The 27,300-nt window shown below is 34.4% G+C and overlaps 1 protein-coding gene across 1 annotated transcript in view; it reads right to left on the reverse strand.

Annotated features, from left to right (window-relative positions):
- Positions 1 to 27,300, reverse strand: part of LOC106662128 (glucose transporter type 1) — a 115,993-nt gene that overhangs the window by 45,079 nt on the left and 43,614 nt on the right. Inside the window, exon 2 of the mRNA XM_024224776.1 lies at positions 2,166 to 2,442. The gene's annotated coding sequence lies outside the window, so the exon portion shown is untranslated. The remainder of the gene's footprint in view (positions 1 to 2,165; positions 2,443 to 27,300) is intronic.

Genomic DNA, 27,300 nt, shown 5'->3' on the forward strand with positions numbered 1-27,300 from the left:
TGAAAAGAAATCAACTCTATAAAGTTTTCAAGATGTTGAAACCTTAATTTCATCAGACGTACGACTTGAAAAAAAATTATAATCTACCCAGTTGACCAATTTCCTTCGCAGGACCCGACACTCGCGTTACTGTTGACTTGTTCATTGTTGCATTTATTTAGGGGAGGAGGTTTTGAAAACAGTACAGAAAGAGGAGGACCGGGTGTGACATAGAGATAATGGAGGTCCAGGGCTGTCACTACATCGGCCGGTGGGGTCTGCAACACTTGTCCGCACGAGTGTCATGTCACAATTATCGTAGATCGCTTCTCACCTCATATCTCCTTCCGTTACGCCGATAGGGCACCGTCAGAACGCCCACCTAAAATTAAAGTGTTACTTTTTATGAAACCTACACAAACACTTCGAAATCGTCTCCAGTGATCCGATGTGTCGACGACAGGTGCACAGTTTTAGATTCGTAATGCCACTTAACATACAGTGACAACGATATCGCGTGCTCTTTTCCCTCTTGTCTAAACCTCTAAACATTAACTTTATCTTCACGCCCAACTTCTTTTGACATTTTTCAAATCGGCTGTTTACTTTTTTTTTAAACCGTCCAATATGCACAAACATTTAACATGGCACTATAACAAGCATCTCTTTATTATTTATAAAACTGTAATGGGCAACCGTCTCATTGCTTTGGTTCCAGTAAGGCTACGGTTACTATGGATGCGAATTCCGACGAAATTTTGTTCTGACGGAAATCCTCGTCAGAACAAGGTGGTTACATTGTGGTCGTTTTCTGATAGGGCGTTTCTCCCCCCCCCCACCAGTAAAATTGACGAACTTAATGAGTTTTATTTTCTTGACAGTCCGTTCATTAAGCGCGGTGGGAAAACAGAGCATGTTAACCACTTATTTTCCACAAGCGACGAGAAGGGAAAATTCAAACTTACTTCTAGTCCCTTAAAAAAATGCATATTAGTCCATGTATGTTTAGCGATCATAATTGACCATAAAATTAAAATGGAATTTGAAAAATGGCAAAAAGAGGGAAAATTCGAACGGTTGTAGGTTGAGATGAGTGCGAGGGGATCGAAATCACGATAGGTCAAGTGGTTAGACCAGCGGCGTATTGAGCCGAAGGTCGTGGGTTCGAATCCCCCTCGTGACACTAAGTTTTCGTCTCAACCAAAAACCTTAAATAAAAAGAATTATTCAATAGAATTTAATATAGTCAATTATGACTAACCAAATATGGCTTATTGTTAGTGTTGATTTCTTGAGTAACTTTCTCCTACTTTGGCCGATAAATATCTCTGTTGTGATATTTTTTGTCGTTCATGCCCCACAAACACAGATTTTTCAAAACAAGGTTAATCAGTTTATCTATATCCATGGTAAAATACCAAATCTGTCTAAATTGAAAGTCAGAACGCACGAAAAAATCAAACTGGTTTGAACGTTGGAATGGTTCTGACGACGTCGTGTTCAGACATGCACTTCGCTGCCAAAGTAAACATTGAAAAACAAGTATTTGTTTGTTCGGATGAACTCGTCAGAACAAAATTTCGTCAGAATTCGCATCCATAATAACCGTAGCCTGGCGAACAAATGCATTTCTGTTGTTTTATTTCAAAACACAAAAATCATTTTGATAAAGAAATTATCCCACTTTAACATTTTATTTTACCATTTTATTATAAAACACCTATAAGAAATCAGCGATCATCAACGATCATCATATTAAATATATATAATAATAAAATTTTATTGGAGAAATAAAAGTCTCTAGTATCCCTAAGTTGGCTATCTAAATTAAAGTATCACCCAAAGCCCTCCGCTTGCTTTTTTTTTTCAATAGGACTGGTTTCCTCTTCGAAAGCATTGAATATCAATACAAGTGGACAGAAATTGATTTCCATTCTCTGTTTATTTTTAAAATATAGTACCTCTTCTGTGATATTAATAACTTCTGTTGTGGGAACAATTGATTAACACGGATCCTGCATTCATAATAAACATTGAGGGAATAAATATTTGGCTTAATGAAATATTCCTAAACTGTAAGTGGTATATGCTGTTTTTAAATGGTCTTTAGGACGACCATAACACAATAAAAATTGGGCCATTGTTGCTGAAACTCTTCAAGATGTTTGGCAAAAGAAAATACATACCTGAATAAAAAAAAAAGAAGACTGGCGAACAGAAGATTAGTCAGTTGCGGTAGCGGATTGTTCTGTGAACGAATGAACTGTATAATAAGCGTTCAGTCAACATTAAGAAAGTTACGCTTTCGAAGCTCCGACGGTGAACGATCTCCGCCAAAGCCTACGATGTACCAATGGTCTCTCCGCACAAAACATTATTAGTGTTACACATTGAATAAGAATATCACATATCGGTTGAGACTATGATTGCTCTACAGTGTCCTTTTCATGTGCCACCGTCTTTCTGAAACAGAAAAATATTAAGTAATTAGTTATTTTTTATTTTAAACATGGTATTTTAAAAACTTGTATTGAATTCCTTGAAAACACCTATAAGAAATCAGCCATTTTTTTCTCTGTCTGTTCTTTGAACGGTAAGAGTTAACATTAGCGACAGGCGCAGGCGGACCATTTTGATCAAACAACTATTGTATCGCAATCCAAGCACAAAATGGAAGGAAATTGGAAAAAAGTTGAGGCTTTTAAGAAAGGCAAACCATCTCGAAAACTAAGCGAAATTGTTAAAACACGGTGGAAAAGAAAAAAATCTAGGTAGGCAGAACATATGCAAAAACTATAGCCTCCAAATAATCGATCCTTTCATATACTTCTGTTCCAATCTAAGCAATGACAGTTATATATCTAAATATAACTATCGTAGAGTACTGCTAGGCGATGCCTCAAAATGAGAATGTACAAGTAACTCCTTCGATTTTCTGGAACGGTGGAAGGTGGGTTATTACAAAAAGAGATGGAAATAAGCTAAGGGTCTTGGAAAGTAAGGCGATGAAGAGAATTCCAGTGTACGAAAGATACGACACGGAGAAATTATTGCGGTGCTGGACATTGGTCGCTTCTGGAAATCGAACGATGTCTGGGGCAACTGGTTCGAAAGAAGCAGGGAATGCCCAAGTAGGAAAGGAAAGCTAGATTGGGCAAACGGAAAATTCGGAGGTGATCGAAAGCACGATGGACTGATAGGGTCATGGATAATGGATGTACACGGTTATCAAGAAAAAGTCAACCGTAACAGAGAAACCTGTAAAGGCGTTGTGAAAGAGGTCAAGGGACACTTAGTCCCGTACTGTATACAATTAAAAATTAGGTCTAAAATACGAAAAACCAACACACCAGAAATGGAAATTTATGATACTTTGAGGGTGAAAGAGCTGTGCTAACATTATTTCAAGCTAATTAATCTTTTTATGTAAGGTTTTGGTTGAAATAAAACAGCTAGTGTCACGAGCGAGATTCGAACCCAGACCTTCGGCTCAATACTCTGCTGCTCTAACCACTTGAGCTATCCTAACATCGATCCACTCGGACCCCAACTCCCCATCAAAACCTATAACCTTTCGAATTTTCCCCCCTTTTTGCCATTTTTCAAATGTCGTGTTATTAGGATTCGATTCTTGGCGACATATGAAGTGGCCGAGTGGATCGAAGTCACGATAGCTCAAGTGGTTAGAGCAGCGGCGTATTGAGCCAAAGGTCGTGGGTTCGAATCTCGCTCGTGACACTTGTTTTTTCATGTTTAAACAAATCTTACATAAAATGATTAATTAATTGAATGAAGTAATTTAGTCAATAGACCACTAAATATAATGGATTATTTCAAACCATAAAAGACGCCGAAGAAACAAATACACTCGCCAACCCCGAATAATAATAAATGATGAATTACCTTGCAGACCTCAATACTTAAATTTTTTTTAAAATTGGCATTAATATTGAATATATTGTCTAAAATTTTGTGACAAAATTTCTTGCCTTGGTATTGACAGATTTGATTGACGACGCTTCGGACTTTTCGTCATTTTACGACTGTCTGTCATACTAAAATATTTATTTACTAATTATCTTTTTAAGTAAATAAAAATGGTTAAAAAATAATAAAAAAGATGTACATGGATAAAAAAAACCTCAATGCTTTTCGTGAAGGTTTCGAAATAACCATTTTTATTTTCAGTTCTTCTTTCTATCGGATCTCCGTTATGCTGTTATTAAATTACCTGGGGAATATTCAATTTCGAAACTGTCGTATGGGAAGCGATGACATAAATTCAGAAGTTGTTTTATAAATCTTTCTCCCAGCCCCTTAACCACTGGAGCGTTTCAATACAATTTTTCCCTCTCTTGGGAACTCAAAAATCAACCCCACCCACCCAAAGGCTGTTCATATGCAACTGCTGATTTTCTAGTATCTTCACGATCGGATTTGCCAACGATTCTAAATGGAAATGTCACAATTTACAGTATTTTATCGCACACAGTTCCCCTCGTTGGCGTCTTAATCCCCCTGCGCTCACATTCTTATAGGAATTACAAGATAAAACATTGCGTCTTTCTTAAACCAGGCTGCGTTACTACATAATGAAATAAAATTACTTTTTGCTTAAATTTTCTAATTTAATGCATAATAATATGTATGCGGGGGCGTCGGTGGCTGCAAGGTTTAGTCTTTGACACGCCGCTCATCACTGTAAGGTAAAGGTCCCGGGTTCGAATCCAGCAGCCCTGCATTCGAACTCGACATACTTACAAATGGGCTTTTTTTCAAAAACACCGGCACCCTGAGGGTTTATATGAAAAAAAAAAGTATATGCAACTAGGGATTTTATTATATAATATGAAATAATTATGAATTAACCAGCTATTAAAAACTAACACATTGGAACCACAGAAAGTAAAATGTATGATAGAAGGAGCTATAATAAACATCTTAATTAATCAAATATATGACAATAATCACAAAAGGATTAAAAAAAATACACGAAAAACCGCTGACAAAATAACTTACAGGTCAACCTGGTGAAAATGGTGAAATGCGGAAATGAGTCCCAGGCATAACCATGTAAAGTAGGTAGGTAAATATGACTGATGACAGTCAAGCTAACAAGATCTCACGCAATTCGTTAAAAATATGATTTTTGTTTTATTAGACAATGATATTTTTTAATTACGACCATTATAATTATGCCACATTGAATGCAGGCATTATTTTTGGTGAACTGGAATCTCCGAGTTGTTTTCAGTGTATACGTAAAGAATTGAATAATAAATAGCATAAATAAAATTAACATGAAATAAATAAACAAAAAGAGTAAAATAATAAAAACTTGAAGTTATTGAGAATAAAAATGATTAAATAATTATAACTGAATATATATATAAGTGGGAAGTTTATGTTTATGGGCCAACAAACAGCTGAGGTCATCGCCGGCCCTCTGCGTGTTTTCCATTTTTTTCTTTTCTTTCGCGCATTATTTTGTNTACTCACCCCAGAGTACTCGATATTCCTCGGGGCGTGGTTGAACCCTCTCCACTCTCGCTAATAACTTACTTTTACTCTCCAGACGTCACACACTCACCCCAGAATACTCGATATTCCTCGGGGCGAGGTTAAACCCTCTCCACTCTCGCTAATAACTTACTTTTACTCTCCAGAAGTCACACACTCACCCCAGAGTACTCGATATTCCTCGGGGCGGGGTTTAATCTCCCCTTCCTTTCATGCTAATAAATTACATTCATTCCATTAACATAAAGTCAAACACAGACACAACACAAGCACATAAAACTATATTCATTTAAAAATCCCTATAGCCCTGAGGTACAGGAACAGCGATCTGTGCCCGCTGCCGTGCCTCAAGACTACGCACAGATCAGTTGATATGCCAAAATATTGTCCATATACATCAAGACTTCTGCACTTGAAGAGGTGCTCGACCGTTATTCTATCCTTACATAACGGGCACCTACGCGGTCGCTTTCCGGCCAGAAGGTGCCCGTGCATTATTCTCGTATGACCTATGCGTAGTCTTGTCAGTATGGCCTTTTCCCTTTTAACTGTAATTTAATTATAACTGTAGTTTTGTATAAGTGATTAAGCTGACACTTCATTTCTAATAATATTTAGTGTTATATTTGATTCAATAAATAAATACAAAATGATACTTAAATTTGTAATTTCAGAGATTTTGTTTATGTCAAGAATGTCTATTTATACTTTCTATTTTGCATAATGAAATTTTCTTTCTGTTATTGCTGATAAAATTGTAATATGTTTCTTTAGCAAAATAGAAGGCTAATAATGTTACCACATTTTTCTAAATTTGTTTATAAGAACAAAAATGATCATCTTATTGTATCACGTTTTAAGAAGATAGGAGACGTTTGGTGACTGAAAAGCAAAGCGAGAATAAGTGGATACAAACATTTAGTCGTTACAACACGAGTTGTACTGTTTCAATAGCTAGTAAATGATTGTTATGGTAGTAAGAATACTAGAAAGCGGGGTTTGGGTTCCCCAGGCACTGCAGCCTACTTGTTTATTGTACATTCCTAGTTCCTTAGTTCAGAGCAATCGACTCAATACTTCTTCTTAGAAGTATGTTACAGTTTCGTTCCCTAAGATTTTTTTTGGATTCGGTTAAATCTTCATTGCTTCCCATTCGAAGATGATATGGGTGGCTGTTTCCTCCTCCTCATTACATAATCTGCAGGTAGGATCATCGCTGTATATGGCCATGGTGTAACTTTACTGTGTCTAGCGCCGCTAGAGTTTATCCACTTCTCCTTTTGTTTTGTCTGGATCCATTTTGCGATGGAGGATTTTATATTTGTTTTTGTTATCCCAAATACAGGTTCGGGCTTATCTATGGTCTTGAAGATCCTCCTCTGGCCAGTCTGCTTTCTCTTTAACCAAAATTCCTCTGTGCCCTGGCATCCAAGATATCATCAGGTTGTCGTTTCCCCAGGTTTGGAGATTTTGGACGCATTCACTGACTATTTTTGATGTGATTTTTTTACATACTAATGCTTTAATGGCTGGTTGGCTATCAGATCTTATGAGGATTTTTTTTTGCCAGTGTAACCTCTTTTAAGATTTTCCAGGGCACAAGCATTGATGGCATTTATTTCTGCTTGAAAGACCGAAGTGTGCTTCCCTAATGAGTTTGTTGATGTTTTGGGCTTGTACAGAAAACGCCCGATCCGGTTCCTTCGTTTGGTTTGGAGCCATCATTGTATCTGATGCTCTCTTGAGTTCTTTCTTTCATTTATAGTCCGTTGAGACTTTATACTATGTTGTAAAGAATGTTTTCGGGATCATATAATCAGCCCTCATTTCTAAGAATAGACGTCTGATTTTGTTAATTATGGTTGTATGCCCGAATTGTTTAGTTCCTATCCAATTTGATTGTTTGTGAAGCCTAAATGAGCTTTTCCTAGCCTCTCCTTGAATAAATATTTCCAGTGGAGGTAGGCTTAGCAGAGTTTCTAATGCACTTGTAGGACTTGTTCTCATTGCTCATGTGATACATAGGTTTGCTAGTCTTTGTATGCTGCCTAATGATTGACTAACTACTTTTTGTTGAGCTTTGGTCCACCAGACCCATAGGTTACATAAAATGAATAAATTTAATATTAAGTTACGATTTCAAAGTAATATAAAAAGTACTACATATTATACAATTCATTAAATTCACTAATTTCGTGGTCCGCTTGACCAATTAATACATTACAATTAATTAAAGTTTTTAGTTGAGATGAAAAAAAGTTAATGGCACGAGAGGGATTCGAACCCACGACCTTCGGCTAGATACGCCGCTGCTCTACCACCTGAGCTATCGTGTCGTCGTCGAGAATCCAAACCGATTACACGACATTAGAAAAATGGCAAAAGGAGGGAAAACTCATAAGGTGGGGTTGAGATGGGGAGTTGATGTCCGAGTGGATCGAGGTCACGATAGCTCAGGTGGTAGAGCAGCGGCGTATCTAGCCGAAGGTCGTGGGTTCGAATCCCTCTCGTGCCATTAAATTTTTTCATCTCAACTAAAACCTTAATTAATTGTAATATATTATACAATACTAGCTTAACTTCAAACTTAATAATCTAATATTACAACTAATATATGCACATGGATTATGATGATGTTTAGAATGACTTAATCTTCATCAGACATTCTCATCATTTAGTTTTTCAATTGTCACCAATAACAGTTCAATTGGACTCCTATTTATGAAAATGATGTACTGTTTTTCTGATTTTGTCGATTTTAATCTTTGGTGTGTTGGAATTATGCAACTCTTGGGTAAATTTTCGAAAAATGTTTCAATTTTCTATCTATCGTTTGTTTTGTTTATCTGCTAGTTATACAACGGGAGGCAGAATTAAACGGTTGTTTGCTCTGATCGACTTTCGTTTATCGTATGCCGGTGACAATAAACAATGGTTATCCCAATGACGTCTTATCTTAAGTTCATACAATGTAAAAAAAGAACCGTTATACACAGTGTTGAACGATACCGTACGTTTAAATTCCCTACAATACGATGAACAAACGGTAGAAAACTGGGGCGTGAAATATGGCCGGGAAGGAAAGGAAAATTCTCGAAAATAGAATTTCCAGTTAATATATTCACTCGTTGGATATCGTGGAACGGTGAACTGGCCGAGCCGGGCCTTCTATTAATTCTTCCCTCGAAAGAGAAAGTTTTGATATAGTTTCATGCGATTTTCCTGTGCAGTACGGGTTTATTGGCCATTCGATTTCCTCGCCAACCCTAAAAACAGGGGAAAGTTGTAGGCCCGTTTGAATTTATAGAAGGGCAGAAGCAAACGTGCCCAGGTGCACCCGATCAAAAACACACAGTGTTTTTACAGTTCTATCGACGTATCGAGGCATCGTGTATTCACAACCGACAATAACTCCAGTCAATTTTTCTAATATTCATCACTGGTCTAGACTTTGAAGATGAAACTAATGATGACAATCGGCTTGCAATCGCTTCAACTCATTATCTTTAATGAACTTTTGGGGTCTGCGCTCGAAGGCATGATAATGCCTTATTATATTTGCTTAATGGTTTATAGTAGATATGCTTTAAAGTATCAAATTTAGCCATAAACGGTCCGACGTACAAAACCACAAACATAGTTTTCAGTCATTAAACTCTAACAATTCTAAAAGTGAACACATTTAAACGTAAAATTATGAAACACATTGTGTTTCTGATTACTGATTTGCAAATGCCCAAATAAGCACAGGCATGTAAATTCACAATTGAGCCTAACATTTCTTGTTGCAGGTTTTGTAATTAAAAATAAATTACTGACAGGCCACAAGAATCACCCTCTCTGGCTGTCGGCAGCCCGAGGGTAGACCTTGGGGTCTTACTCTTCTAGCCGCCAAGTTACCCTGCTATCCTGCTTATTGTATGATGACGATATCGTTCTCTTAGCAAGCGTACACTACAAAACATGATTAGTAATGATGATTAGTATCAGCTGTGGAACCTAACTCTTAACTTAGAAAACTCAAAAAACGACTAGCACGCAATGAAAGGTCGTTTTATAGTAAAAAAATTAATAGAGGTAGTGTATCTGGGATTGACGGTTACCCCTCAGATTTCGTACTAATTTCATTTCAATGAAAAACTGACTGTATGTAAACTAAGCATAGGTTTTACTTGGAATAATCTCACAAAAAATGATCGTGTTCCTTTAAATGTAAAATAGTTATTCTTTTTATCTAAGGTCTTGGTTGAGGTGAAAAAGCTAGTGTCACGAGCGGGATTCGATTATAATTAATGCGTGTTTCTTAATGACCTATTTTTTCATTATTTGTTGAAGTCTTGAGGAGCGGTCAAGAATGAGGTAGTTTAGAAACACCTTTTTTATTTTTACTGACGTTTCGACCTTTATTCGGGTCATGTTCAGGCAAAATCTTTGGAAAAAAAGGTGTTTTTCTAAACTACTTCATTCTTGGCCGCTCCTCACGACTTCAACAAATTATAATTAATTGAAATAATTAATATGGTCAATTATAACCAATAACATATATTAATTAAAGTAAAATGTGTTTGATTCTGTAAGCCGAGCTGTTATGTGCTACGAGGCACAAGTTAAGATGGGGACCACTCTGTAGTAAAGAAATTACAAAAATATTTTTATAAAGATACTGTTTTCTCTTCCCACATGTACACCAGATTACTTAGTTTATTTGGAAACAGATCGACTCCCTCCCTCTTATTAAAACTTTCGGCTTCACATTAGCTATGTAAATAAAGTATTGGCACAGAAACGATCCTCTCTTAAAAATAATTAGTAGATTTTATTATAACTAGAAGAATCGGCTTGTTCTATGATAATGCAAATGAAAAAAAGTAATTATGTAAATGAACTACTAGAAAAAGTTAACGTTTTATGGCAAATTTATATACAGGGTGTTCGGCTACTCGTGTTATAAAATTAACCAGTAGATTCTAAATTCAAAATGGGAACAAAAAATCCTAATTAACTATGGTTCGAATCTTAACAGTTTCGGAGTTATTTCACTTTTTCTGATTTTTTAAGATTTCACTAGCTTGCTTCAAATAATCAATGATTACTCCAAGACTAAAAGGTTTTTGACAAATCCGTTGATACCATTCAAAACTACGATAAAATTCCAAGAAGATGTGATTAATATTAAACTTGAAAACGTTAGTGAAATAAGGGTTATAGTAGCGAGAACTTTGAAAAATATATTTTTTTTTCAAAGTTGAGAAACTTACTATGGTGATTCTAAATTATTACTTCCAAACCTAGAAACCAGCAAATTTCAGAAAACGTACTCAATTTAATATCCTTTTTAGTGGTGCAATTGCTTTTTTAATTATTTGTTTCAAAGATAAAGAAATTGATCGAGCAAAAGAAAAAAAATTAGATTGGTAAGATGGGAAATTTAAAAAAATACTTAAGGAAGTTTTGAAAGAAATTATAAATCTTGGTTTTTAATTTGGGTTCGAAATCAACGTAGTGAACGTGTTTACGGATTTACTAACAGGATTTACTACGGATTTACTGCAACTTTGATTAAAGGATTATTGTTTTATTATTCTCCTGAATAAAGGAGTTTTAAGATTCAAACGTTTTTAGTTATCTATGTGATGTCTTGTTAAATGACTACTTTTTTAATGAAGAGTACGCTGATGTACATCTTATGTTCGGGTTTTGCAGGTTTTATGCAACGGCAGCGCGTCGAAAGGGTGCGGAGGGTGAATAGCATTTAGAATAAAAATTTTAAAAAGTTTAATAAATTCATTTAAAATTTCCTTAAGTTTTTATTTTTATTAATTACCTTTCCACCTTACCAATCCTTCAACCACTGTTTTTTTCTTTTCCTTGATCAATTTCTTCATCTTTGAACCAGTAATTCAAAAAGCATTTTCACCACTAAAAAGGATATTAATTACATATATTATTAATTAAAAGGAGTATGTTTTCTGAAATTTGCTGGTTTGTAGGTTTATAAGTAGTAGTTCAGAATCATCATAGTAAGTTTTTCAACATTGAAAAAATATTTCAAAGTTCTCGCTACTAAAACGCCTATTTCACCAATGTTTACAAGTTTAGTATTGATCACAACTTATTGGAAATTTAACGTCGTATGAACGAATTTATCCATAATTTTTTAATTTTGGAGTTATCATTGTTTATTCGAAGCAAGGTCGTGAGATCTTAAAAAATCAGAAAAAGTGAAATAACTCCGAAACTGTTGAGATTCGGACCATAGTTACTTTTTGGTTCCATTTTGGATGCAGAATCTACTGGTAAAGTTTGTAACACGAGTAGCCAACACCCTGTATTTCTAGAAGCGCAGCCAAATTCTATGTTGTATATAAAATGTCAAAGAAATTATGATGGTGGAGTGAGTGCAGTGTTCAATCCTTTTTTAAAAAAGATAGTTCCTTCTCACAGTACGTTATTTTCCAACGATCAGGTTTTTTAGCCCTTAGCTTAGAAGAAATCTTTGAACCTGATGATGAGCAAAGGGCTCGAAATCCGGAATCTTTTTTAAAAAAGGATTAAAATGTCAAATGTTCAGCACAGCGAACATAATTATATGAATAATAAAAATAGGAGGTATTTTATGGCTACAATATATAAGATTAGGAGTGAATTATTGCAACTTAATATCTCAGTGGGTAGACCTCAGGATCGGCAGAAATCTGCCCTGTGTAATATGGGTACTATTTAAAACATGTAATTGCCCAGTCTTTAAATACTATCGTAAAAGGTGTTTCCAAAAACGAAAAAAGGAGTGGAATTTATTAATTATATGAATGGTACCAACTGGGAAAATTTACGTGCTGCAATCATATAGTTATAGAAAATTTTTAATTCGAGATTCTTCCATCACCCTTTACAACTGCTATATAACTAACCTAATTGAGGGTCGATGGGTAGTCAATATTCCGCTATCGGCTTTTACACACTACACATTCACGCCAATAAATTCATTCACTTTAAACACCATGATTCAATATTCATTATTCAATTAATATTTAGTAATTAGAATTCTTAAATAAGATATAATATCAATGCAGTATAATGATTTTATGGATTAAAAAAACTAAGTAGTGAGAGCAAGGTGGATGAAAGGATTGTAAAGTAGATTTTCCTGTAGGAGTGTGTTGTGCCGGAATCGTCCTAGCTTTACAGTGTTCCCTTTACAAAGCTAAGTGGTTCTTGGCGAACTAGGCCGTCTGTTTGGCGGTGGTGGCCTTTTGGTAGGTAAGTGAGGATCAGTGTATCCAACGCTAATTGCTACCAGCTGACTCTGGAACGGCCAGTGAATTATTGAAAGGGCCGGCCTCAGTTTCTCTCTTGGGGCACCTGTCCGGACCGCCCGGCCTCAAACTTGTCTCTCTTACGGCCAAAATCCATTATTGTTAAATTGAAACTGGCCCTCTCATATTTAAACACACAAACGGTTCCCTCATCTGTCGGTGTCCCATCGACGTGGACGTGTTAAAAACTTTTATGCGAAATGCTACCCCTTTTCCCGGGCGTGTATTGTTGGGGTGAGCGGTTGGGTTAAAAGTTGAACGGCGTTGTACCTAATTGCAGGATGAAACAGGGTTGTTTACAATCCACCTTAAAAAGTCACTTGTCATAAATTTTTCTCAAAGGGGGTAATTAAATTATATAATTTTCTAAATTATAACTTATACATAAATATGACCAAAAATGATCAATACATTCGCAATTATATAATTTTCCAAATTATAACTTATACATAAATATGACCAGAAATGATCAATACATTCGCAATTATATACTTTGCCAAATTATAACCTATACATAAACATGACCAAAAATGATCAATACATTCACAATTATATAATTTTCCAAATTATAACTTATACATAAATATGACCAAAAATGATCAATACATTCGCAATTATATAATTTTCCAAATTATAACTTATACATAAATATGATCAAAAATGATCAATACATTCCCAATTATATACTTTGCCAAATTATAACCTGTACATAAACATGACCAAAAATGATCAATGCATTCGCAATTATATACTTTTCCAAATTATATCCTATACATAAACATGACCAAAAATGATCAATACATTCGCAATTATATAATAATTTTGTATTATATAATAACAAGTTTGTAGCTTTTCTGCAGTTTCACGAGTATATCTGTTTGCTTTCTTTAAACATTTTATTGTTTTTTGTACATTTAAAATTTAAGAGGATCTGTGATTCAGTAAAGAAGTAATTATTTGGTACAAATGAAATTGTGACATTTCTCTGTGTAGTTGTATCATGATGATGCCGTTTTGTCGTTACCGATCGTCCTGGTCCGTCCGTACTCACTTTGCCAAGGACCTCGTATTACCATGTAGAAACTCAACTTTTTAAAGAATGGAACATGACAGGAGCTCAGCATTTCAAACTGGAAAGCCGTTTCGTAAACTCATAGTGCAGAAACTCGAATTTATAAAATACCAGATATAGAAGTAATTTTGAAGAACGAACGATTTTCATGATAGAAATACATTAAAGTTGGATATTTTTTAAAAGAGAATGCAATTATCATCAAGGATAAATTAATTTCTTCATCAATAATTTGCTACACGTTACTCAATGATCAAAGATTAAAAATATCTGTACGACTCGATACAAGTTAAATCATAATTAGACTGTCATGTCGTGTTACTTAAATTCCAATAAACTGTCAGTGTAAACTGCCGCCCCGTTCATGATTCTACATTTATATTATATTCATGATTGGTTGAATCACTAGGAGTGAGCCCCTTTTGGGTACCCTTGTGTTGCGGCTAATGTAAAGTTTTTACCGTAATTTCTTTACATAATTAAAAAGCTATTATGGCAGACATTTGGCTCGTCTGACTGACGCTGAACAGTCGCCCATTTTCGTAAAATTATTCTTACATCTAAACTGTCCATCTCCGGCTCATTAAATTGACATTAACCTTCTGAGAACGCGCTGTTTTTGTAATAACCTAATCAAGGAACAAGATAGCAACTTCTAATAATAAAGCGTTTTGTCGACATTTGTGTATCACCTAAATGTATTTCTTAAAGAAATATTTCATTTAAAGGCTTAATACAAGAAGCGTCGGAGGCCACTGACACAGTCCTCATCAATTTAAGGTAAAGGTCGAATGCAAGGTCGCTTGATTGATGAGAATTTTTTCAAAAACACCAGCACCACGACGGTCCTATTTGAATACCCTCGTAAAAATTTACTTACCTATATACTAAAATTATCATAATGTGGGGAAGGTAAACGCTTTAATTCAACGATAAAATTTACATCAGGCAAGAACATACTACCAAATGCGGTTAAGTAAAACAGCCGAAATACAAGATTAAGCATATAAATCCATTATTTTATTGGTCTATTGACCAAATTACTTTATTAAATTAATTAATCATTTTATGTAAAGTTTTGGTTGAAATACGCCGCTGCTCTAACCACTTGACCTATCGTGACCCAACTGGTTAAAGCAGCGGCGTATTGAAGGTCGTGGGTTCGAATCCCGCTCGTGACACTAACTTTTTCATTTCAATGAACACCTTACAAAAAACGATTAATTATTAACAAAGTTGAATTAAATAGACTATTGTGTAAATATAAAGTTATGGCGTTAACGTGTATTCATATTATAAATTGAAGCCATTTCACGGCTGACAGAATGCTAAACCCGCTTGGCATACAAGTTTTGCCGAAGTGTATCGCAGTAAATAACGGCTCACTGCTTGCAATCGTAACATCTTATTTGTGTTATTTTGGAAGAAATAATAAGCTATCGTGACTTCGATCCACTCGGATACCAACTTCCCATCTCAATCTGTAACTTTTCGAATTTTCCCTTCTTTTTGCCATTTTTCAAATGTCGTGTAATCAGGATTCGGTACTCGCCGATATATGAAATGGCCACGGGAAGTTGTTAGTGAAGTTTACTTCCGCTTATTTATTAAATTCATTTAGTGGTTTGATCAAATTAGTTCTTTCAATTAATTAATCCTTTTTATGTAAGGTTTTCGTTGAAATGAAAAAGCAACAATTGAAAAATGGCAAAAAGTAGGGAAAATTCGAAAGGTTATAAATTGATTCACTATTTTCGTGGTCCGCTTGACCAATTAATACATGACAATTAATTAAGGTTTTTAGTTGAGATGAAAAAAAGTTAATGGCACGAGAGGGATCCGAACCCACGACCTTCGGCTAGATACGTCGCTGCTCTACCACCTGAGCTATCGTGACCTCGATCCACGCGGACATAACTCCCCATCTCAACCCAACCTTATGAGTTTTCCCTCCTTTTGCCATTTTTCTAATGTCGTGTAATCGGTTTGGATTCTCGACGACAATTGAAATGGCGACGGAGAGCTTTAGTGAAGTGTACTTCATTTTTAAATCATTAATTCACTAATTTCGTGGTCCACTTGACCAATTAATACATGACAATTAATTAAGGTTTTTAGTTGAGATGAAAAAGATGAAGGTCGTGGGTTCGAATCCCTCTCGTGCCATGAACTTTTTTTCTTCTCAACTAAAAACCTTAATTAATTGTTATAGATTAAGATGGGAAATTGGTGGCAAAGTTTAGCCTAAGGTCATGGGTTCGAATCCCGCTCATGGCACTAGCTTTTTCATTTCCTTACATAAAAAGGATTAATTAATTGAATTAAGCACATAGTACATTTTGGTTGATTTACTTTCAGTCACTAATGCCTGAAAATTTTCATTCGCTTCAGCTCATTACGAGAAATTTCCTGACCGAATGATTCTATGTTTTTGTAAACCGCAACATAAGATCGTCTGTAACTAAAGAACGCTACGTTCAGACCACCTCAAAATTAAATGAATTGGAATTGATCAAAAAGCATACAACTCTAGACTTGTATATACGAATTACCACTTATTCCGGTCCATGGCTCAATTGTTGCAGAGGTTAACATTCACGAATATGTCATGTCAGGTTCTTTCTCTATGAAACCTTGGTATCAGATGCTGATCTTATATTGACGAACAAGTCAGATAATGAACAGATCTTAGTTACTTAGTAGTTTTTTAAAATTTAAATAGGTACTACCAAAAGTGAAGTCTTTTCACCCCCCACTCATTGTTATGACCCATGGGGTATTTGAAATTCCGCCTTTGGCCTGGCCTTATGTTGTACATTAATATTCAAAATAATTTATTTACAAATTTCCTATATTACGAGATATTGTTGACATACAGAAAACCTATTGGTGAATAGTGGATTTTTGTCGTTGTGACGTGAAATGCTTAAGTTGATGAGCTATTTAAGTATCAATATTATAAAAACCATATAAGTTAAATAAGATTGCAAGGTTGGGTGAATTGATCAACGTTGTTTGCCGTGGGCGGTGTTATTATGAAGGAAAATCCTAATGTCGTGCCAAAGTTCACAAACACGCCATGTTCCGCGCGATCATTACACCATGAAAAGCCTACCGCGGTTAATAAACTTGTTTCAGATCAAGTAAATATATTCCGTACACCAATTTATGTGACAGAAGTCTCACACGCTACTGCATTGATCAACAGCATCCGTTGCATCGGATCGTATAAATGTGAATGGATATTTGCTCTTTGACGGCGCGTAGTTAACAAAGGAAAATGGTCTAATCGTTATATGCTTTGTTTTACTTCAGTATTGGTTTCTACTGTTGAAATCTTTTGTCAACAATGGACGATGGATTCAAAATGATTTGGTTAATCCATATTCCACATCATGTACAAGGTATGTGTTAAGCATAAAAGTATTACTCACTATACTTATTAATATAGACATAATTTAGATTTATTTTCATTTGGTTGGAAATTTTTTCACATCGTCTAAAACGAAATATCGAGATAAAATCCTTCCATCAAGATGCTAGTACAAGGTAGTGTTTTTTCTTTTTTAGGTGGATAATAAAGTTAGAAATGTACCATGGGGAAAAACAAGGAATTAAATAAAAAGCTGGTCTTGATGTAGGGATTGTTTAGCGAAAGAGATGACACTCGGCCGTAATCCGTTGGTTAAAGAAAAGTGAGCCCAAACAGGAAGATAAGCAGATGCTTTCGTAGATGGCAATGCCGTGCTGTCCGAAGTTACTTTATCTGCAGATTGTCACCCAACCAAATACTTCTTTTTCTCTACAATATAACTAAAAATTCCTTATCCATTCCCAGACAGGAAGCCAGTTTCTTCAATATATCAACATTTATAATTATTTTTTTTAAAATTATTCTATGAAAAGTGGAGTAGTAAACTTAAAATCGCTTTTTCGTTGTTTGCATGAAGTTACCTTCTACAAAGCGGCTGGCTCATGGCATTTTTATTTTTTTACGAGGGTTTTTCAATTGCGAGGTATGAACTCTCGTGGTTCCGTTGTTTATGAAAAAAATAAATAAAAGCATTGTAAGTTACCTCCCCCACAAAATTATAGACCACCCTTAATTTTTTTCAATAATCATATTTCTAGAGATCAAGACGTTATAAAATTATAATTTAGGTTGTAAAAATTTTCAAATAATAATTAATTAACAATGTTTTAGTAATAAACAGTATTTCTGTAACAAACAACAAAAATAGCCATAAAAATTCAACGCGACAAAATTATAGAACAGTTCTTTATTTTTAAGCGTATTTATTAATATACATTTTTCATTTACCTAAATCAGTAGTGCGTTGGTCCTCCTTGGTTCTCCAAGACTTTTTGAGTCTTTTTGAAGAGATTTGAACAGTTTCTTTATGTATTTTTATCGGATGTTGTTTCACCTTTTCTACTATGCAGACTTTCAGTTCCTCTGTGGAGTCAAACCGCTTCACTTGTGCACAGCTCGACTCAGCTCTCCCCAACAGTTTTCAATAATATTTTGAGAAATTTTTTTACTCCAGGTGTGAACAGTGGTGTTGTCATAATGAAAGATGAATCTTCCTCTTGTCAGCTCTTCACCTCGTTCAACAATTGGTTCATTAATCATTTCTATATATTTTTGTGCATTCAGTTTTCCTTAACAAAATTTTAATACAGTTTTCCCATAGTAACCAATCCCAGCCCCATGACACCACGTCTACCAATCTGACGTCGGCTCAACAGTTCTTTTTCCGAATATATCGAAATAATATCGAAATCTATCAGGACCATCCAAATTAAAACGTTTTTCTTCGCTAAAAGTTATTTTTCTCAAACTCTTTTTCCATGAAACGTGTTCAGTGGCGAATCGCTGCCTATTGCTTTTTTGGGTTTTTGGAATAGGGGGGTTTGGGTTTGAGTTTCATCGGCTTTAAATGGAAGGCTCTCTATAGGATGCGTTGAATATTTCGGACATTCGTGGAAACTTCAGCTTGTAAGAAAATTTCTCTCGCTGAATTGGCGGTACTCTTCTTCCGGCCATAATCATCCATAGCATAACGAAATTTCATATTGCGTGCCTACTTTTATTCAAAGTTCGTACAATTTTTGAAACAATAATTTTTTCCCAAACAATGTATAAATAACAGCTTTTCCACTGATCGATAGCGCTTTTCATCTTGGTATTGTAAAAGTAACAAAAAGTGAATATATTGTTTAAGAAGTGGACACAGCACTCAACACTAAATGAAAGATGATTTTCGCAAGAGACTTAGATAAACACTGAAAATATAAATATTGATATTATAAAACCAAATATTCGTAAACAAAAAACCAGAGAGAATGAAAGAAAGATTATAACTGTACTTTTGTAATTAATGTTTTTTTATGTTTTGGTTAAATTTTAATATTTCGTACAACTAATAACGAACAAAATGTGGGGTGGCATATAATTTTGTCGGGGAGTTTATGCCTAAATTTAAATATGGTAATGAAAGCCGTAAATCATTGAAAAAGCCGGTAGTGATAAGCTGTTTCCAATGATACCATCAGACACAAATTAAAAACCAAGGTGGTTTAGTATTCTCCCAGTCTTCTGTGAAACGATAAAGTTGATTTATTTATTGCTTACAATAATTGTAAAACACAGCAAAGAGTTTGACAATAGAAAAATCGAAATAAGTAAAACCGTAAAAAAAGATTTAACGTAATAGGCAGATACTATAAAAATATTACAAATTTATGACTTTATAAACAAAAATAATAAAATAATTTATAAATAACCAGCTTTTTACATTATATGGCCGAGCTAACTGAAGGTGAAAATTGTGCATTGTGAAGAAATGGAAAAAATGAAAATTTAAAGACAACTGTACAATATTCTTGTGGAAAAACATCAACAGGAATGAAAGAAACTGTTACAATATTTGCAACTTAATTATAAAATTTAGAGAGCAGAGTATCTATTTTTGAAAATAAGGCCAACAAATTTAAAGAAGAAAGTGATATCTTTAATTCAGATTCGTAGAGGAAAAAATGTGAATGTTAATATGTTTAAAAAGTATATTTCATCTCGAAAATACAAGTTAAAGTACTAGCTAACATGCATGTTATTTTTTATTAAGACATTTTTCTTAACCTGCAATCGTACCATAAAATTACAAAATTTATTTTAATTCGTTAAGGTTATAATACGCGAAATGATTTTATAAAAACAAAAAATATGATGCACCAGATTCTACTACAATAACTACTACAAGACAAAAATGGGTTAGTGGTAGTATTTTCCTCTAAAATTTATGTAATGCAGCCAGAAGATTAGAAATATTAAGACTGAATTGTGATCATAATTTTGTAATTGTATGTATTACATAATGTAACTATGCGCTTTATTCGAAGTTAACGGCTTGCACGGCTCGTACAGAGTTAATGTGACATAACATACATAACTATACAGGTACATATACCAATGTTATATAAAAACAATATTTGTCTGTAAATAGTTTATTATTTCTTCCAAAATTACTCAAATAAGATATAACGATTGCAGACAGTGAGCCGTTATTTACAGCGATACACTTCGGCAAAACGTGTATGCCAAGCAGGTTTAGCATTTTGTCAGCCGTGAAATGGCTTCAATTTATAATATGAATACACGTTAACGCCATCAATTTATATTTACACAATAGTCTATTTAATTCAACTTTGCTAATAATTAATCGTTTTATGTAAGGTATTGGTTGAAATGAAAAAGTTAGTGTCATGAGCGGGATTCGAACCCACGACCTGCAATACGCCGCTGCTCTAACCACTTGAGCTTTCGTGACCCAACTGGTTAGAGCACCGGCGTATTGTGGGTTCGAATCCCGCTCGTAACACTAAATTTTTCACTTCAGCCAATACCTTACATAAAAAGATTTTGAAAGAAGTTATTTGGTCAATCGGACCTCGAAATATAATGGATTTGCTAATAATGTAAAACAAAAATTTGCATTGATGCAATTGTAAGAGTTTGGTTAGTTACTATTAATTAGCAGGCGTTTGAGGGCGAATCGTTGTTATTAGATGCTTTCTAAATTGACAAATGTACAAAGTTGAAAAGGCCGAGGGGTCGAGCCGCTGGAGTTGGGACTTAAGTAAGTAGAATTTGTGAGTTTTAGGTGAAAAAGTTGGGCAATTAGCTCTCCGTTGAAAGGAAAGAGGTGGAGGAGTCTTCTGTCGGGTATCACTCTTAGTTTGCACCTTGGTTCCTTTGCGGCCTCGACGGAGAAGGATTTCTAAAAGTCATTTATTTGCCAAGTCTAAAAAAATGTTTATTCCTCCCTTGATAATAGTTCTGAGCTTTGTTGTTAGCTTGATTATTAAAATATCAATGAATAAAATAATTAGTACATTTATGTATTAATTAAATTTCCAAAACATAATATGCACTGATATAAAATATTGTCGATTATTAAAAAGGATGGTATTCGTAACTTGACAAACTTGTAAATCATTTCAATATGAACTTTTTTCTTAAAAAACAGCTTGAAAAAAAACCCTTCAAACTTTCATCGTTTTTCTTTTTTAAGGTATGAATTAAAAAGATGGGAAAAAACGTTTGGAAAATCTTTTGTTATTTATTTATTCATGGCTAAAAAGTAAAGTACTTTGTGATTTGATGATCTGCCGCCGTTATTTACAATAATGACCATCGCCACAACTTGAATGCAAGATGGTTTAGCATTCTGTCAGCCGTGAAATGGCGTTCGATCAATAAATTCACGATAACACCATCACTTTATATTTACACAATAGACTATTCAATTTGACTTGGAGCGTGATGGAACGGCAAAACTCAACTGCGCATGCGCCCGCCAATTTGCTGGCGGTTTGGATGCGTGATGGATCAGACCAATTTTATATACCATGTACAAAAGGGCATTTTTACACTCCTTAAACAGAATATTGCTCTACATCTATGGGAAAGTTTAACTATGCACTTTATTCGAAGATAACGGCTTGCACGGCTCGTACAGAGTTAATGAGACATAACATACATAACTTTATAGGTACATATAGCAATGTTATATAAAAACAATATTTGCCTATAAATAGTTTATTATTTGTTTCAAAATGACTCAAATAAGATGTAACGATTGCAGGCAGTGAGCCGTTATTTACAGCGATACACTTCGGCAAAACTTGTATGCCAAGCGGGTTTAGCATTCTGTCAGCCGTGAAATGGCTTCAATTTATAATTTAAATACAAGTTAACGCCATCACTTTATATTTACACAACAGTTTATTTAATTCAACTTTGCTAATAATTAATCGTTTTGTGTAAGGTACTGGTTGAAATGAAAAAGTTAGTGTCACGAGCGGGATTCGAACCCACAACCTTCAATACGCCGCTGGTCTAGCCACTTGAGCTATCGTGACCCAACTAGTTAGAGCAGCAGCATTAACGAAATAATCAAGGTTGCACTTCTGTCAGGTATTCATATAAGATCCAATACGAGTTGTAAAATGCTTAAGGTGTTAAAACTTAAACAAGGACCTAGACGATAAGGCCGAAATGGCGAAACGTCAAGTCTCCAACAAAGCCTCGGATGAAGTGGAAGTTCCTTAAGAGACTTTAAAGGTTGCCAATCTCTCTCCAAATTTAATTTTCCTTGTTAGGATTTTTTTTATTTAGTGTATTATTTAAGCTAACTCTTTCATAGTTCAATCAGTTTCAAGTTCTATAAAATTATCAATATGTTTAGAGAACGTAAAATAAATGTACAGCATAATTTAAATTGTAAAGTATATTTTGCAAATAAAGATGTTCCTGATAAATTAATTTTCAAATAATTAACATTGAATACATAGTATCATTGCATTTGCAAGAAAATGCATGGTTAGTTTGTACAGTTTTTTTTTAGATCAGCATGACTTTATTCGCTGTTTTATGTTACTGTTACTTGTATGATCTGGATTGTATTTTAAGTTTCATTGCTGAATCTGTCAACGTTCAAAGATAATTGTCACTAGAGTATACAAGTTTCAATGTTTTTATTTTTATTTTTTTAATTTGTTGTACATTACAACTACCTTAAAGTACGTAATAAGTAACAGTGAGAAAGGTAATTGTAGTAAGTTTCAATGTTAAAATACAAAAGTGATTTCTTGGAAAAACAAAGCCATGTGTTTTACAATAAGAGTAAAATAATAATACAAACATCAAAACTGAAAAAGGGAGGCTGAAAAATACATCTAAAAATTGATTTTGTACTGCAATAATCTATAAGGAAAATAATTGTATTATTGGTCGTATAAACAATAACGATTAAAATTATATATTTGTGTTAAACAAAAATTCAGCGTTTTAAGGATTATTTTGATTAATCGATTTGTAAGAGGTTAAATCTTCTCATGCAGAAAAAGAGGAATAAATATTATCTAAATGAATGCACACAAAACGTTTTACAATAACTGGAATTGACAAAAAATACATATATATGTATATCATTCTTTAAGCTATCAGCATATCCTTTGTGCACGATGATTTAATTATAAACAAAACCTTTTTTTCCCTTTTAGCATAGGACGAAATGTGCCGAGTTATATTTATAACTTTTCAATTAAAAGTTATATTTATAACTTTTCAACAGAAAGAATTCGAGTTGAATTTTTTTAGTTTAAACACGTTTTTTGTTATCATTTTATGAAAACGGTCATCCCGCAGGAAGTAATACGAGATATGCCAGTAATGTTGACGGTTGGGGAGATAGTGAGCAAAAGAGACAGTTTCACTTATGCGAGAATAATTGTTTCACTTTCTTTCAAGAGAAGCTTTTTGATAAAAGCAAGCTAGACGGATACAAAGGACGATGATGAAAAAATGGGATTATAAGACAATGGCGGTATAGCGGAGGGGCGGCAAAAGGGACGGGTTGAATATAACAACTTCGGAGAGGAAAAAACGGGAAAGAAGGCGGGATGTGGTTGCTTGGCGAAAATAAAAACCTAGGTGAGAAAAAGTTGCCTTTTGTAAAAAAATACATTACCAAACTATTTTAGCATTTAATAAATATTTAGAACCAGGAGACCACCCTCAAAACTGCTATTAAACGAGTTTCATCTTTTCTTTGGAAAGTTGCCCGATCTATTTAAGATTTTATTACGTTTAAAATTTAAGTAGAACTCGTTCGATTGGGTCAGAGTAAACTTTAAAACACGGTTACGTACAAATGGATCAATTAGCAAGCATGTATAAATTAGTCAAATCTTTTCTTCGCCTTTCAGTCAAATTTGCTTATTTAACCATAGAAAATCTTAATTGTGTGGACGATAATAACACAATATTTTTATTTTTTCGTTTCTCATTAGACCTTCAAAAAATTACGTTCAACATTTCAAATCTAAAATCAGGATAGTAATTAAGTTTAGTAATCGATTAAAAAATAATATTTTAGCCTAATCTAAAAATTAAATTATATTTGTATAGAATACAATCGACGCATTTGCATTTCATTTTTGTAGAAGAATAGATGTTTGGAAAGGTTTATATTTGTTGATAAAACTGCTGGTATCACTTGTTAAATATTTGTGTGTGCATTCGTCCGTATTTTTCGTATTCTTCTGTTAATTTTATTTGTGCCTTTGATATATTTTTTTTGTCTAAGATTATGTTTATTTCATAGGATTACTTCTATTTTCTTACTTCAAAACTGAACTTTGAAAACTGAAGTTTTATACGTGATTATTTTGTAATCATTTTGATTCCAGTTATTAAGCTGTATGCAGTTGTGTATGAATTATTTCTGTCATATGTTGCATACAAGGTAGTAAAAAACTATTTATATACTTGTGTACGTTCTGTGCAACTATTCTTCTATTTCTTGGTCTAGGGTTGTGATTGACAGTATAAATAATGTCAGGAAAAGGGTAGTGTGCCGCCGAGGCAAAAAAAAATATAGTGGGAGTGAGGGGTTAGATTTATTGAGGTTGGATGCGTGTCTGGGCGGACTGCATGTGAGCTGCTGCTAAATAAGTATAAGCTATTGATTGGGCCGGTAGCGTGAGCACAACCTGAATTCTAAAAGGTCGCAATGCAGGTAACACTTAGGGGATCATAACCGCCGCTAACAATTAGGTTGGAGTCCCCCTCACGTAACTCTTGGCGACTCTCTGTCAACCTCTTTGCTTCTCCCAACAATTTAAATGAACGAGAGAGCAATTTTCCAGACGAATTCCAACTTATCCGACCAGTTTTTCGTACAATCCGTCCCCCATTTAAGGTATTCATTAGTGACTAGGGTTTTTTGGTTAGTGCCTCGAGAGTATCGGTAAGAAGAGACCTCTTATGAATAAACATAGGGAGATGTGACTAAGAGGATGATAATGAGAACTATTGAAGCCTCGTTAACTCTTCACCCCCGCCACTCGCCCTTCTTAAATTAATTATCATCCTCAATTCGTTATGTTCCCATCCCCCCGTTATCTGCTTCCTAATTACCACCCTTATCCAAAACTATCGCCAGACCCCCTCCTCGCCAAATGTTTCATCTTTCAGTCATAATTAATCAGTCGTACGGACTTTATTAGACTCGTCGAAACTCGGATCATTCATTCCGGGTGAAAAGTATGATTAATGAGTGTTTAATGAGGAAATCTTTTATTGGCTTCAATGCTCGCTCGGAAGCATACGATACAGACCATTTTATATTAATTCAACTAAACATAATTATTACTCATCTTTTCGAATCTGGTTATATACTATCTTTATGATGGATATGGTTGTAAATGAACCAGAAATGCCAAGATATTTATTTGCCGAAGACATTTTTCAGTACGACTTGTAAAATATTTATCTAGATTCTAAAAGAAATTGAAAAACACGAACTCTAGTAAAACTATGTGTCAAAAATTCGATATTTGTTAAGTCATTACTATGTTAAATCGTCAATATTATCATTTTACAATAAAAATACCCGGTTTATATCGCCTTTATCTCTCATTTGTTAAATTAAATATTTACCTTTTTTTAAATTTTATTCAAGGCATGCTGGGTGTGGTGTAAACTCAAGGGCATCCTTCATACTACCTAGTACTTTATCCAGAAGTCCTACTTTGCCGACTGTTACTTCAGGGTAACACCGTTTTTATCATTCATCCCTCCTTCTTGTCCGGGCCGGATTTGCCCAGGGTAGTGCTCTTGATCCAATCCTTTACTTAATATATACTGCAATCCTAATCGCCCTTGTTAACATTTTCAGATCTCACTGCAATCCTATCCAACCTCCAACTCTTATCGACGGTCGCATTGCAAATGCTCCTTTCTATATGTCCAATCGTACGCTTCATCATCACCTCAACATTCCTTATATTTTCCACGCCATCAAATCAAGATTCAACAAATTATTCGGAAATCGTGAGATGCGGTCTGGTGTGACGTAGGTTTAAGAAAAACATTTTCGTTATCGATCCGACGTTTCGATCTTTGTTGAGATCATCTTCAGGCTCAAAGTGTTTGTTTTCTGCGTAATTCTGCCATTCTTGTGTGTCGTGTTGAGAGTGCATCTGGCACAAGAATGGCACAATTACGCAGAAAATAAACACTTAAACACTTTGACCCCCTGAAGATGATCTCAGTAAAGATCGAAACGTAGCACGAAAAAGAAAATGTTTTTCTGGAACCTACGTCACACCAGACCGCATCTCACGATTTCCGAATAATCATTGAGTAACGGTCACTAATCACCACACATTCAACAAATTCCACTCCTCACTGAGTCAACCCAACTTTCCTCTACCACACTTTGAAGTGAAATTGAGTAATCTTAACTCGGGAGATAGCGTTTGAGAAGTATCCTTTGGTTTATATACGTCGGAGTGACACTGTTGAGCGACTTATTCTTTTTCAACATTACATTTGATTGTTGTAGTTAATTCTACAGTTGCAAATTTTTATTTTATTATTTTTTTTTGCTTTACCAGGGGCATTTAGCAATTGTCCAGGTGAAGTGCAAATAAATACATACAAAGTTTTAAAAAGCTAGCGTTAAGAAGTAAAATAAATAATTAAATAAATAAATAAATAATTATAAATAATGTAAAACATAAAAATCTTTATATTCCATTGATAACAATTTAAACAACAACAAAATTTAAACATAACACAATCCATGAAACAACAATTGACAACGATAACAAATAATAAATTATAACCAATGAACAGTCATGTAGTAACGCATTAACGAATAATTATTATAAATATATATTATATATATATATATGTGTAGGATGAGGGAGGAGTGTAGAGTAATTGAAATCACTTGCAACACAAAAATATGTTTTATTATTCAAGAAAAATACAAGAAAGGCAACGCGATGTTAGGCCGACACGACACACTAGGTATTTTCGACACTTAGAAGTAACCTCCC

The sequence above is a fragment of the Cimex lectularius genome, unplaced genomic scaffold, assembly GCF_000648675.2.
Source record: "Cimex lectularius strain Harlan isolate CLEC.00 unplaced genomic scaffold, Clec_2.1 scaffold22, whole genome shotgun sequence".
Taxonomy (NCBI): Eukaryota; Metazoa; Arthropoda; class Insecta; order Hemiptera; family Cimicidae; genus Cimex; species Cimex lectularius.